Consider the following 12384-nt stretch of genomic DNA (forward strand, 5'->3'; position numbering starts at 1 on the left):
CGCCGCGCGCTGCCGTTGCGCGGGGCGCGGCCGCCCCTCGGGCTGCGCGGGCTCCGCCGCAGCGCCGGGGTCTGCCCCGCCGCAGAACGGGGCGCGCCGGACAGCCGCCGCCAGAAGGCACCCACCCACCCTTCGGGGACGGGAGAACGTTCTCCGTCAAGTCACACCTCGCGGCCTGCCATTTCTCTCCAGATGTGTGTGCTGACGAGTGGTAGGTTGAGCGCGGGGCTGGCTGAGGGCTTGTTCAGCGCTTATTCTTGCGCCGGCTCCAGAGGACAGGCGGCGGCTGAAGGGGGGGGAAGGTGTCGTGGCATCTGCAGGGACGAGCGTGACACCGAGGCCCCCTGCTAGGCGCTGTGGGTGAGGTGGCTCCAGTCTGCGGCACACTGTCGGTGAGATGGCCGCCGTGGGCAGCAGGCCTCGGGGTGAGAGGACCACCCGTGGGCTGCAGGCCCTGGTGCTCATGATGCGGGCAAGTGGGACAGAAGAAGCAGAGGGAGACTTCTGCCCTCGATCACCTAGCCGTTCCCTCCCTTGCGCTGCACCTTCTCATCCTCAGTCTGCTCTTCTGGCAGCCCTGGCCCTCACCGGCGCATTTAACATCTTAACTCTGCATGGAACTGCTCCTGTTTTATTGGAGTTTTTTTTTTTTTTTTTTTTTCCTGAGTCAGTTTGCTGTTAGTTTAAGGAGTTATGTTGGCTTCCCAAACTTGGTTCGGGTGACTCTTTCGAGGCTGCTCAGGGGGAGCGGCCAGTAGTCACAGGGAGGTCCAGATCACCCTTTCTGTGGCAATTAGCTGATAGGTTGGCTGCATCGGCTGGCTGTTCGCATATGGTCTGCACAGGTCTGATGAAACAGTATCATATGCTCCAGCAGTGAAAAAACCCACGCTTGACATAGCCATATGACACGTTACGTTATTAGCTTGGTAGAGTATGAGTTGATATCGCAGTACTACAGCAGCAGCTCAGTAGAGAGATGCTGAAGTGTTCAATATTAGCACCTGTTGTCTGTGTGATTACTTTTGTCCTACTGTTTACTGTTTTTACCATTAAATGGATGCCAATTATGTATCCAGGCTATCATAGTTGTATTTTTCTTACTTGTTAACTATATAGATTAGAATCTCTTCCCAAAAGTTTCAGCGAAGTCTCTGATAAAGTATTCCTTCCAGGATCTTGTCTGTGGGATACTAGTCCTCCACCTCTGTGGCTAAATTATCAATCTGTATTTTGGCAGCATAGGAATACTGCTGTTTCTGTCAAGATACCTTTTATGCCTATTTCTTATGTTCTTCACATTCAAGCACATTTTTATTTCAGCTTCTTGATTTAGCATTATTTTTTACAGGGCAGCCTTTATCCTTTACAGGGTCTAAAATTTTGTGCAAGTCTGAAATAAGTTACTCTTGTCTATTTCATCCTTCGTACTTACTAACCTGTAGAGATTTTGTATAACATCTAATTCATTTGCAGCCGGTAGGACCTCTCATGCTTTGCTGGGTTATAAGTTTTAATGACATTAGATGTTTGGATTGTTTATCTGAGACTTCAAGCATTCTTCTCGTATTCTAACTTTCACTCGCCTCCTACAGTCTGCTCTTGTATATATCACCTAATTCTGATTTCATTCAAGTTTTATAGTATTGTAACTCCATCATCCTCAATGGAATTTTGCTGTTTTTCATCATTATGCACAGCAGTAATCAGACCCTGATCTCCCTTTAAGGCGTTTAACATACACACTGTAATGGTGTGAATCCTCCAGTTTGTCCAGTGACTATTTCGTCGTACACCCTCAGAAACAGTCTAACCGTTAGAATAATCTGGTAGTCATTCATTCATTCCCACCTTCTTTCTGTGCCCCAAGACAGGGAGACAAGAGTTACACAGCACCCAGACAGAGGCTGTTCTTTTAGTATTTAATTGGAAAGTATTACTCCTAGTTTACTCCATCAGCCAGAGTGTATCAGCTCAGGTTATTTTTCTGCAATCCACAATATGTCACTAGAAGAACTATGGGTAACTATCCCATTGGCCATAATTTTATAATGGAAGACAAATCCAAAATCAAAGCACCCCACCATACTTTTCACAACTTTGCAACCAAGTTTAGTGTATGAAGTGAAAAATTATCACCTTGCATTATATCGTTTCCTCACTTAAAATACCTGAACAACACCTACTCAAAAGAGGAGTATGCAGTAAGGTTTGGGTTTTTCAAAATAATTTTGTATTTCAGTGCAAGCAGAGTATTCCAGCTGGGTTCAAGCACTTATAACGCAGAATGCATTTTATACTGTAAATATAAAGCGATCACCACTACAGCAACACTGGAAGTAAAAACATTTCTGTATTGTTGTGCCTGAATAATTCCGTAGCAGAGTAAGTAATTGGATACTCTTGGTGCAATTCCAGTAGACACCACACACTATCACTACAGATTCAGCTGTCATTCAACACCATAAATCAAAGGGAGTCTGTCATTAGCAAAAGATTTAAAGGGACAATGCATTTTAATTCCCTCACATTTATATATGTAATTTTACCTGTTGGTCCTATAGAAACAAACAAATATAAATGGAGAAAATTCAGTGTAAAAATTAATTTGTATGTGAATGCAAACTGGTAGTTCAGAGCTAGGAAACTGCAAATAACCTCTTTCCACGGAACTTCCGTATATAGTGTTAGACTATGTAAAATCATGAGCCAATGTGATATTTTTTCCAGTGAATTTGAACAGAAAATAAATACTCCCTTTAGTGCAATAGTACTTCTTAAAATTGCCTTTTCAATATGCAATTCAAACACAAATTCACTGCAAGAATTTGGAAGCTTCAGTAATGAATTCTATACTTTGTAGATGCTTTATATCTTGAATTAATAGGAGCATCAATATCTTTTGTACATTACTAATCTCTTAATGAAAAACAAAAGGAAATGTTTGAGTGATAAGTGACATAAGGATAAAAATTATGACCTGGTCAATTGCATTTTCAGATGGGCAATTAAATGATTTTTGTTGCTATTTATAACTTTATAAAATGATAACAGAAGTCCATCAGGAGCCCATCTCCAGTCCATATTGTTTTAAAGTCAGTGCAGAGAAGGACCTTAAGATAACTAATCAATGTCTTCCTTTAAGTGGAAGTACAGTAACAATGGAGGTATCTTTCTATCTTCATGTGAGAATCCATTAGAATAACTTGTAGTACTGGGAAAAAATGGTCCTCTTTAAGTCTTATGTAAAGCCATCACAAATGCTCGAGGAAAGTAGGATTCCTGCAAATGTATTTAAAATAGCGGAAAAAAACAGAGTTAGAAGATAGCAAATAATTGGCATCCATTTGATATTTCTGCAGGAGTAGAGGCACTCAGTTACATACGGAAGTAAAAATGTGGGTTGTATTGTAAGCCTCAGTTTATAACTGTAGTTATATAACTGTAGTTATATAACTTTGGTTATGACTGTAACTTCAGTTTATAAGACAGCTGGATAGTGTGTTGCCTAAGCCATAATATGGGATGGTTTGTGAACCTGAACTTAGACAGAAATGGAAAAAATTCTCATGCCTGAGATGCAGAGTTAATGGTAGTAGTACAGTGATTGCTGTATATTGGTGAAATTCCCCTTCATTTAACATTGCATTTAGATAGTGCTCTATTATCTTAGAGAAGATTGGTGAATCTGTAATAGTATTTGAGGGAATTATGGAAATTCATCAGTAGGGAAAAGGATAACCGGTTTCATTTGTCTAAAGAGACAGAGAAAAGAGACTTTCCAACAGTTACAAAGTGCCGCTTTAGACATATATAGAGAGTTACATAGAGTGCTAAGATGGTTTAAATACATATTTGTATAAAGCCCATTTACTACCTTGGTGTGGGTATAATAATGAAGCAGGCTGTGAGGGTGCTATATTTCTATTAGCTTGTTTCCTGATCTGGCTATATTTTGAATTGTGGCTTTGCATTACCTTACATAGAATCTAAATAAAAATGCTATGAAATTTTGTTTTTGTTTCAGTTTAAAGAGATTGTAAGAAGTTAATTTTTCACTCCAAAGTAAAGAATATTTAATGGATCTACAACCTTAAAGTGACTGGGGAATTTTCAGAAGACTGAGTTGTTAAGTTTTAGATTGGATACCGACAACAATTCTAACTATATTTTGAATTACATTGCATATTCAAACCTTCTTTAATTATGGGGGAAAACTTTGGCCATTAATATCTACTTATGCAAAGAAACTAGTTGTGATTCTATGAGCTTTATCAAGAAAAGAGCATTGAGCTCCCCCTACTGTTCCACTGCATACAAATGACTGGAAAACCTGAATTTTGTTCTGATAGATAAAACGCCAGTCAGGTAAAAGTAAAATTTTACACAATAAAGAACTACCATCTTTCAGTTTCTGGTAACAGTGGAGAGAACTAAAGTGTTTAATTTGTTTTCCAAGTATTGAGTATTTTCAGGTTTTTTGGTGTTTATAGCATAATGTGCATGAGTGTGTACACTTTGACATTTAACAGTTTTCCAAGTTCCCTGTGCAAAGATAGAATTTAATGTTTGTACAGGCATACAGTCAGTCTTGTTCCATTTAGATGTCCACAAAGAGAGATGCTAAAGAAAAAAGGTACATTTTCTTATGACAATTTCTTTTCACTTTATGGAGTTATTCTAAGAATTAATGACATGTTAATAATTGTAAATTCAGAAGTTTATGATAATCTCTGGTTTGCAGTGATAATTTCACAACATGTATGTGCACATGGATGCCTGAATGACACTGATTACTTTATAAGCCAGTAATGCTGTTCTCTCTGCAGTTCCCTTGGATGGAAATTGAATGAATTAGATTGAGCCATTGGGTTCAGCTAGGTTTATTCCTCCAAAATGAATGCTTAGCTATATCACACAGCTAAACAGACAACAGGAAATTAACATGGGTATATTTTTGGCATTGCAAGGTGGAAAATTGGGGAAAGAAAAAATAAATTTAAATAAAAACCACTTATAGATATTTCCTTTGTGTTCAGGCGAGCCAGTATTTCTCTCTCTCAATGCATCACTGATATCTTTTTTCACAGATACCTGGAAGAGCCAAAAAAAGACATACAAATAAGAAAAGAGAAGGTGCTGCTGAATTGTGTGCCTGGGAGTATACATGTTGGACTGGACGGAGCAGAAGCCTTGTCACACCAGTCCTGTACTACAGGGGTACCATGAGTTCATCTGAAGAAAATCTTAACAGTGTGAGTTGCATTTCCGTAGAATTGCTTATCTACATAAATATTTTCAGAAGTAGTTTATGCTTTGGCATTAACGGGCATTGGCAAAAATATGTCTTTTTTAATGTGAGTCCTGATTAGCTGTTAGCCTCAGACAGAGTTCCAGGTAGGACATTTTCCCAAGACTTTTTAATTTTTTGACATTATTTAAATTCTAGTTTTATTAGCTATATCTCTTAAATTTCTCAAAGACTTCTTGGTTCTCCCTCTCTCCTCCCCGTCCCCACCACACACCCCAGCTTTTGTGTTGACAGTTTTTTACCAAAGTAAGGGTTCAATACCCAGTCTTAGTGGTGAAAGGAGACTATGACTGGAGGCAGAAGTTTGTCATGTTTCAGAATGGTTGGAAACCCAGGCCAGGAGTCAAATGTAGTGTTGAAATAAAGAAGCTGGTAATTCAATGCTGGAGAGTTAAATGCATTTTATTTGGTTGTAATGCAGTTGCACATTGTAAAGGGTACACTAAAATGTTGTCATACCACTGTTCATATGACAGGCCCTTCAAATTCAGGACCCATAGGAATAAATCACAACAAATACATGCACACAGGTATCAGAAGAAAGCTGATGACTTTATGTAAGTAATACTGTTGTTTCTACGTGTATTGTGGGAAAAAAGACAACCAGAATGAGTCTTCAGGTTCCATTCAGGGTAAAATACAGTTTATTCCTCCAAAAGCTCTAGGAAGGAACTGAGGCAGATGTTGTCTTTGAACATCTGTTTGCTTAGCAAATGAACAAAATGTTACATGAATCCATCTACCATCTTTTGCTATGTACAAAGCCATACTTTCTTTTCTCGGCTGTTTGGTGACTACTACACTTCTCAAGTATTTACACAGGGCTCATTTTTAACCTAGAATACAAATAATCATCTAAAACTGGTGGAAGAGAAGCCCTGTGGATATACTGAAAACCAGAATTGGGCTCCTTATTTAGTTTCTTGCACTCTATACCAAGAAGCAGTGTTTTTCATGGGAAAAATATCCCTTAGGAACGTGGAAATCTAAATGCATCAGACCAGTGGCCTTTAAAGTTGCCTTTTTAAGGCTTAGTTCAAAAGTGCATTGCACAGGATTTGTGTTGTAGTTTTGTAGTTTGCTTGAAAAAAGCTTAAGACATACTCTAAGAATTAATTCAGTGCCCATAAGAAACATAATTTCTATTTACAGAAAAGTGTCACTGTTATCCTGTTTCAGGTAATTATAAATGGCTATCCTCCCCCTTCATTTCCTGATGTTCTTGAGTCAAATACATATTCTATTTTTAATGACCTCAGATGAGCTGGAACATGGAAAAAAGGCCTAAGCATGAGTCAAAATTATCCTAAATGTGTTCTAGCATGCATACCAGTGGTACCAATATCAATTCAAGATCTTATGCATCACAATTAGGTTTTAGGGTGGGTTTTTTTTGTTAGAATTAACCAAACAATGGGTGGAGAAACATGAAAACAAATGTATCATCTTACCAAAACCTAATGCAAGTTGAATTTAAGTTTAGAATTTTTAAATGGGGAAAAAGACCCGATATAGCACTGTATAGCATTATTCCCTTAAGACCCTGACTTTTTCTATGCAATTTTCTTTGTTTTACTAATTTCTTTACTGTTTATCTTTTCATTATTTAACATTAATAACATAATTATGGTGCAGTATTACAGAATATTGCAAAGATAAAAACCAGAAGCTTAAGATTTAGTTAGGGACTTCCCTTTACAATGTGTGAGTTCACTTCTGTGATGTGCTAGAGAGGTGGAGAGATCTACCCACTAGTCAGCTCTTTGTGTCTAACCCAGCAATGAAGAAATTATATTGTAGAATCAAACAGGGAGTCAGAGGTAGAAAACATTTTACGCAATTAGAGCTTTTTTAGGAGGTTGAAAAAATTTCCTTTTATTTGAGGCAACAAATGTTAGCGTGCAAATTGTGAGTGGTTTTTGTAGCACTTGGTACAATAATTTTTCAGCTTAAATGAGAACAGATTTTCATCAGTCCTTAGAATCAGTTCTCTGGAAATAATTTAAATGTTGGTCTGAAATTTGTGGATCACAGAAATCAGTAAATATTGGTGCATTCATACAAGTGATTAATTGAATTTACTTTCCTAAGTAGCTTTCAAAAAAACATGTTTTATTATTTTTTCAGACAAGTGATTGGGGAACTATCACATACTGCAATTTCTAATAAACTGACTATTCACAAATCTACTTTTTGAGGTCCTTTACGTTATTGTCAGGGCAAGTAACAGAGAGTACTCTAAGAATTAGAAGTCTGATCCATATGCTCATTCACATTACAAATACATTTCACTGAATCAAACTTTTTAATCTCATCATGCCCAGGCTTGTTTATAATGTCATTTCTGAGTTCAAGATCATCAACAGCACTCATGATCAAAGCAATTCTGTCTGTTTATTAGCATGCTCTTTCTAAGTAATGCTTAATTTTTCCAGAAAAAAAAGTTAGCCTATCTTTGCACATAGGCTGAGCTTTGCTTGGGGTTCTGTGCTTTCATTATTTTAACAGCTGCAAAATACTGATGTGCTGGTTATCTGAAGCACTGTTGTTACACCCATTCTCATAAAGTTTTTGCTAGACTGTTCATAGATGACCTTAAGGTGGTAGTGTTGTACAGAAAAAAAAAAAAAAAAAAGGTAAAATTCTCTAGTATATCATATATAATAGGTACTTATGCTTAAGTTTCTTTGTGGAGTTCAAAATTGTTTTAAAGAAATCACCTTTCTTTTTTACCATTCCGACTTTTGAAAAATAGTTCAACAGACGCCTATTTCTGTGGCCTTATAACACCAAATACCATTTGTTCTGCACTGAGGTGTGGGGTGAGGTGAGAGCGAGCTGGTGCAGGGATCTTTCTGGATCTCAGTGAGAAAGGCCGAGCAACAAATGGCTTAATAAGATAACTGCTTCAAAAAGACTGAGTAAAGAAAGGAATATAGATAGTGAGTAGCATCTTATGTCCCTTCAGGTGCTACGGACCTCGTGTTCAAGCAGCACCGGGTGGAGACCTCATGGATTTTCCCAGAGTGCACTAGACCAGATCCTGTCCATGAGGAGAAACACTCTGTTTTGGTTGGTTGAGGCCATGAACAATTTCAATACAACAATTTACAATAAAACAACGCGATTTCTAAAGGATGTTCTCCTAGGAACTCCATGTCTCACTGTCAGATAAGGGCAAGGCCGCGCAGAAGGTGTAATCGCGGTGCTGAGCAGGAGCTGCCTGCAGGCTCCTGCTGTACCAGGCACGGGCTGGGTCTGTCCCGCAGATGAGGGAGGCGTGTGGCACAGCACGGCACGGCACGGCACAGCTGGAGAGTCACACTGGCCATACAGTGCCTGCCTGCCCAGGTTAGCTGCAGTGTACTGTGGTCTCCCAGTCAGCATCAATACATTCCACCCCTTGATCTACATACAGTTTATCTTTCCCAAATATATATTATAATTTTCAGGTTATATTAATAACATATGAGCTTCTCAAGTACAGGTTCAAATAGATCAGACATGGCCTGTTCAAAATCACCAACTCCTCAAGTTTAATGTCTTCTACAAGGCTCCAAATAGAGCATCTTCTTGCAATCTTTTCAAAGTGATCATGTGTCCTGGGTTGAGTGAGTGGTGGGGTTTTTTGGTAGCAGGGCAGGGGGCTATAGGGGCAGCCCCCTGTGAGAAGCTTCTCGAAGCTCCCCCAGCTCCACGTCAGCTCCACCTCTGCACCAAAACTGAGCCAATCAGCTGTGCCTCTGTGATAATGTATTTAAGAAGGGACGTGGTGACGTGCAGTGGGACTTGTGAGGAGGAGCTGTGGCAGCTACATGAACACCAAGGTCAGTGGAGGAACGGAGGAAGAAAGGAGGGGGGAGGTGTGCTGGAGCAGAGACCCCCCTGTATCCTGTGGTGAGACGGCAGGGCGGCCCCCCCTGCCACCCATGGAGATCTACGGTGGAGCAGACACTGATTTATGGCCTGTGGCTTTCACCTGGATGGTCAAGGTGTTGTGCCCGAAGACGGCTGGGGTCTTGTGGGAAAAGGTAGCTCTGCTGTAGTAGTTCAGTGCTGGGAGGATTGCAGCATGCGGGGGTGTCCCACACCGGAGCAGCTCAGGAAGGGCTGCAGCCGTGGGAGGGAATCCAGTTGGAGAAATTCGGTAACCCACGATGGAACAGTGTGGGGAACACTGTGGCCCATGGGAGGGACTCACATTGAAGAAAGTTTGTGGAGGACTGTCTGCTGTGAGAGGGGGACCACGATGGAGCAGGGGGAAGAAGTTCTAGAAGCTTCCCTCACCAAAGATGGAAGAAATGGCAGCACTGACTGCACCCCCCATTCCCTGCCCCTGTGCCGCTGGGGGAGGAGGTAGAGATATCGGGAGCAGAGCTGAGCCTGGGAAGAAGGGAGGGGTGGGGGGAAGGTGTTCTCAAGATGTGACAATGTTTCTCACCATCCTGCTCTGTTAAGTATTGTTAGTGTCTGTAATAAATGCGTGTTCTTTTTTTCTTCCCCTAACGAGTCTGCCTCTTGCTCATGCCCATAAAGGGTGATTTTTTTCCCATCCCAGTCCTATCTCGAACCCCAAGCCTGGCTCTCTGTCCCTTCTTATTGCCGGAAGAGAAGAGAGAGAGTGGCTGCATAGTGGTTGGCTGCTGACCAGGCTCAAACCACAACACTGTGTTGCTCATTTAGGCATTTGCAATAGTTAATGAAAAAATACACTAAAATACAGCTAAACTGAAATGGTTGATTTTTACTCCCACTTTGTGGTCTCGTTAGAGAGATAGTTCTCCAAGATACATAAAGACATTTGTTTTTAACATCAGATCATTCACAGTTTTTCTGTCCACGTAAAGTACAATTTAATTGCAGTTTTAATTCTTTTTTCCTGTTGTTAAAGTACCCAGTTAATCTTTTTCTTTCACCTCTACAATTGCTATCCCATTCTTCCTTTTATGAATGGAAAAAAAACAGCTCCACTGTCTCCACAAAAGCTTTATCAAGTCCTTCTTTACATCTGATATAATACTTAAACAGATGACCATGCTGAGAACAGCCAGTTCTAGCATTGAACTGAGAGTACTGTTTGTTACTAGAATTCTGTGTAATAAACTGTAGAGCCCAGTTACTACCGTTTGCTTAATCTCTGTTAGATTCCATTTTTGTCTCCTTTGCCCTATTTGACCACTTGGTTCATGTGGCATCTTTTCATGCATTAGTACCAGATCTACTTTGTACCACATGTGGCTTGGCACCAATTGACAGTTTAGGAGTGTATTTCCTTTTTTCTGTAATTCTATTTAGTGTCTAAAACATTGGTATTCCAGTCATAATTGATAGTAGTGGTAAGATAAATACATATGCAAAGTGTATTTCAACAGTACAGGTTCTCTCAACGGGTATGTTCCCTTCTCCCTGCCGTGACAAAGCCCTCTCTGTATTCATGTGTGCCACATTGCCAGGAGTAGAACTGAATTCAGAGAAACCTTCAGCCACACTGCAGATAAGCACAGAGTAACTCATTTAGCAGTTCCATGTATCACTATGAGTAAAACACTAGGATCAGTTAGCAGCTCCCTAATTACTAAGCAAATACAATGTGTTTGACTGAGGACATTGTTTCCTTGGTTAGCGTTTAGGATGTGTTTTGCTTCTGGCTGTCTATTTTCGGATTTCCTTTTATCAGCTACCACCCTCTCAACCTCTTAACAAGCTCTCTCCTTTGAAAGAGCTTATTCAGTAGACACATTCTGTGTAATATTCTCCATGATGACCAGTTTTTAGAAACATTTCTAGAGACTTAATTTGAGTTTGTTATTCAAGTATTACAATAAAAATCACATACAGACTTGTGGCCCCATGCCAACAGATTAATTTTAATGAATTTTGACTAGTCATTGTGATACTTAGATGTAAAATTCAGTAAAATTACAAGGGCATTCAAGTGCGCTGAATTACCTTGTGATTAAAGCCTCACACAGACTTGTAGAGGTTTTGTTTCATGAGACATTTTAAATCAAGGTTTACCTTTGCAATAAAAACATTATTTTGTTTATATCTTGTTACCTGTATTAGCATGAACAGTTTCATATTTCAGGGTTTAAGAAGCGTTCATAACATGTTCTCTACCCCCAAAAATGGAGCCTTTAATTGATGAGCTATGTTAATGCAGGCCAAAAAGTAAATGTGTTTTTTCTCCCACTGAGACAAAAATCTAATCAGTATCTGTTTAGAAATCTTGACTACCTACTCCTTAAGTAGCAATAAATAATGAATAACAGTACAGACTTGTGCTGGGTGTGTGTGGCAGGGTTTTTGGTAGTGGGGGAGGGGGCTACAGTGGTGGCTCCTATGAGAAGCTTCCTGAAGCTCCCCCAGCTCCAAGTCGGACCCACATCTGGCCAAGGCCGAGCCAATTAGCAATGGTGGCTGCGCCTTTGTGACAACATATTTAAGAAGGGGAACCTGGGAGGAGAAGTGTGAGTTGTGAGAATTATTTGGGAGGGGGACACCTATGTGAACACCTAGGTCAGTGGAAATGATGAGAAAGAGGGGGAGAGGTGTGCCGGTGCAGAGACCCCTCTGTATCCTGTGATGAGTTGGCAGGGCTGCCGCTCCTGTGACCCATGGGGCTCACTGGTGGAGCAGATGCCAGCTTGCGTCCTGTGGAGGAGCCCACATTGAAGCATACACCTGTGCTTGGAGGAGGCTGGGACTCTGTGGGGAGAAGCGGCCCCTGCTGTTGTAGTTCAGTGCTGGGAGGACTGCAACATGCAGAGGGGACCCATGCTGGAGCAGCACAGGAATGGCAGCATCCTGTGGGAAGGACTCATGCCAGAGAAGGTTCATGGAGAACTGTCTCCTGTGAGAGGGGAGCCACCTGGAGCAGGGGAAGAATGTGAGGAAACCTTCCCCTGAGGAGGAAGGAGTGATGGACTGACCATAACCCCCATTCTGTGCCCCTTGTACCGCTCGGGGCTTGTACCGCTCGGGGGGAGGGAGGTAGAGATATCCAGAGCAAAGCTGAGCCTGGGGAGAAGGGAGGGGTGGGAGTAAGGTGTTTTCAAGATGTGGTAATGCTT

At 40.8% G+C, this 12384-nt stretch overlaps 1 protein-coding gene across 8 annotated transcripts in view; it reads left to right on the top strand.

The window, feature by feature from the left end:
- Positions 1-12384, top strand: part of CEP78 (centrosomal protein 78) — a 55436-nt gene continuing 43052 nt past the window's right edge. For 5 of the 8 annotated variants that reach the window (XM_042787904.1, XM_042787914.1, XM_042787913.1 and 2 more), the window contains exons 1-3: positions 1-211; positions 5091-5255; positions 5788-5868. The gene's annotated coding sequence lies outside the window, so the exon portion shown is untranslated. The remainder of the gene's footprint in view (positions 212-5090; positions 5256-5787; positions 5869-12384) is intronic. The other 3 variants (XM_042787907.1, XM_042787905.1, XM_042787909.1) reach the window with 1 other exon arrangement.

This window comes from Tyto alba, unplaced genomic scaffold, assembly GCF_018691265.1.
Source record: "Tyto alba isolate M040663 unplaced genomic scaffold, T.alba_DEE_v4.0 Super-Scaffold_13, whole genome shotgun sequence".
Classification (NCBI taxonomy): Eukaryota; Metazoa; Chordata; class Aves; order Strigiformes; family Tytonidae; genus Tyto; species Tyto alba.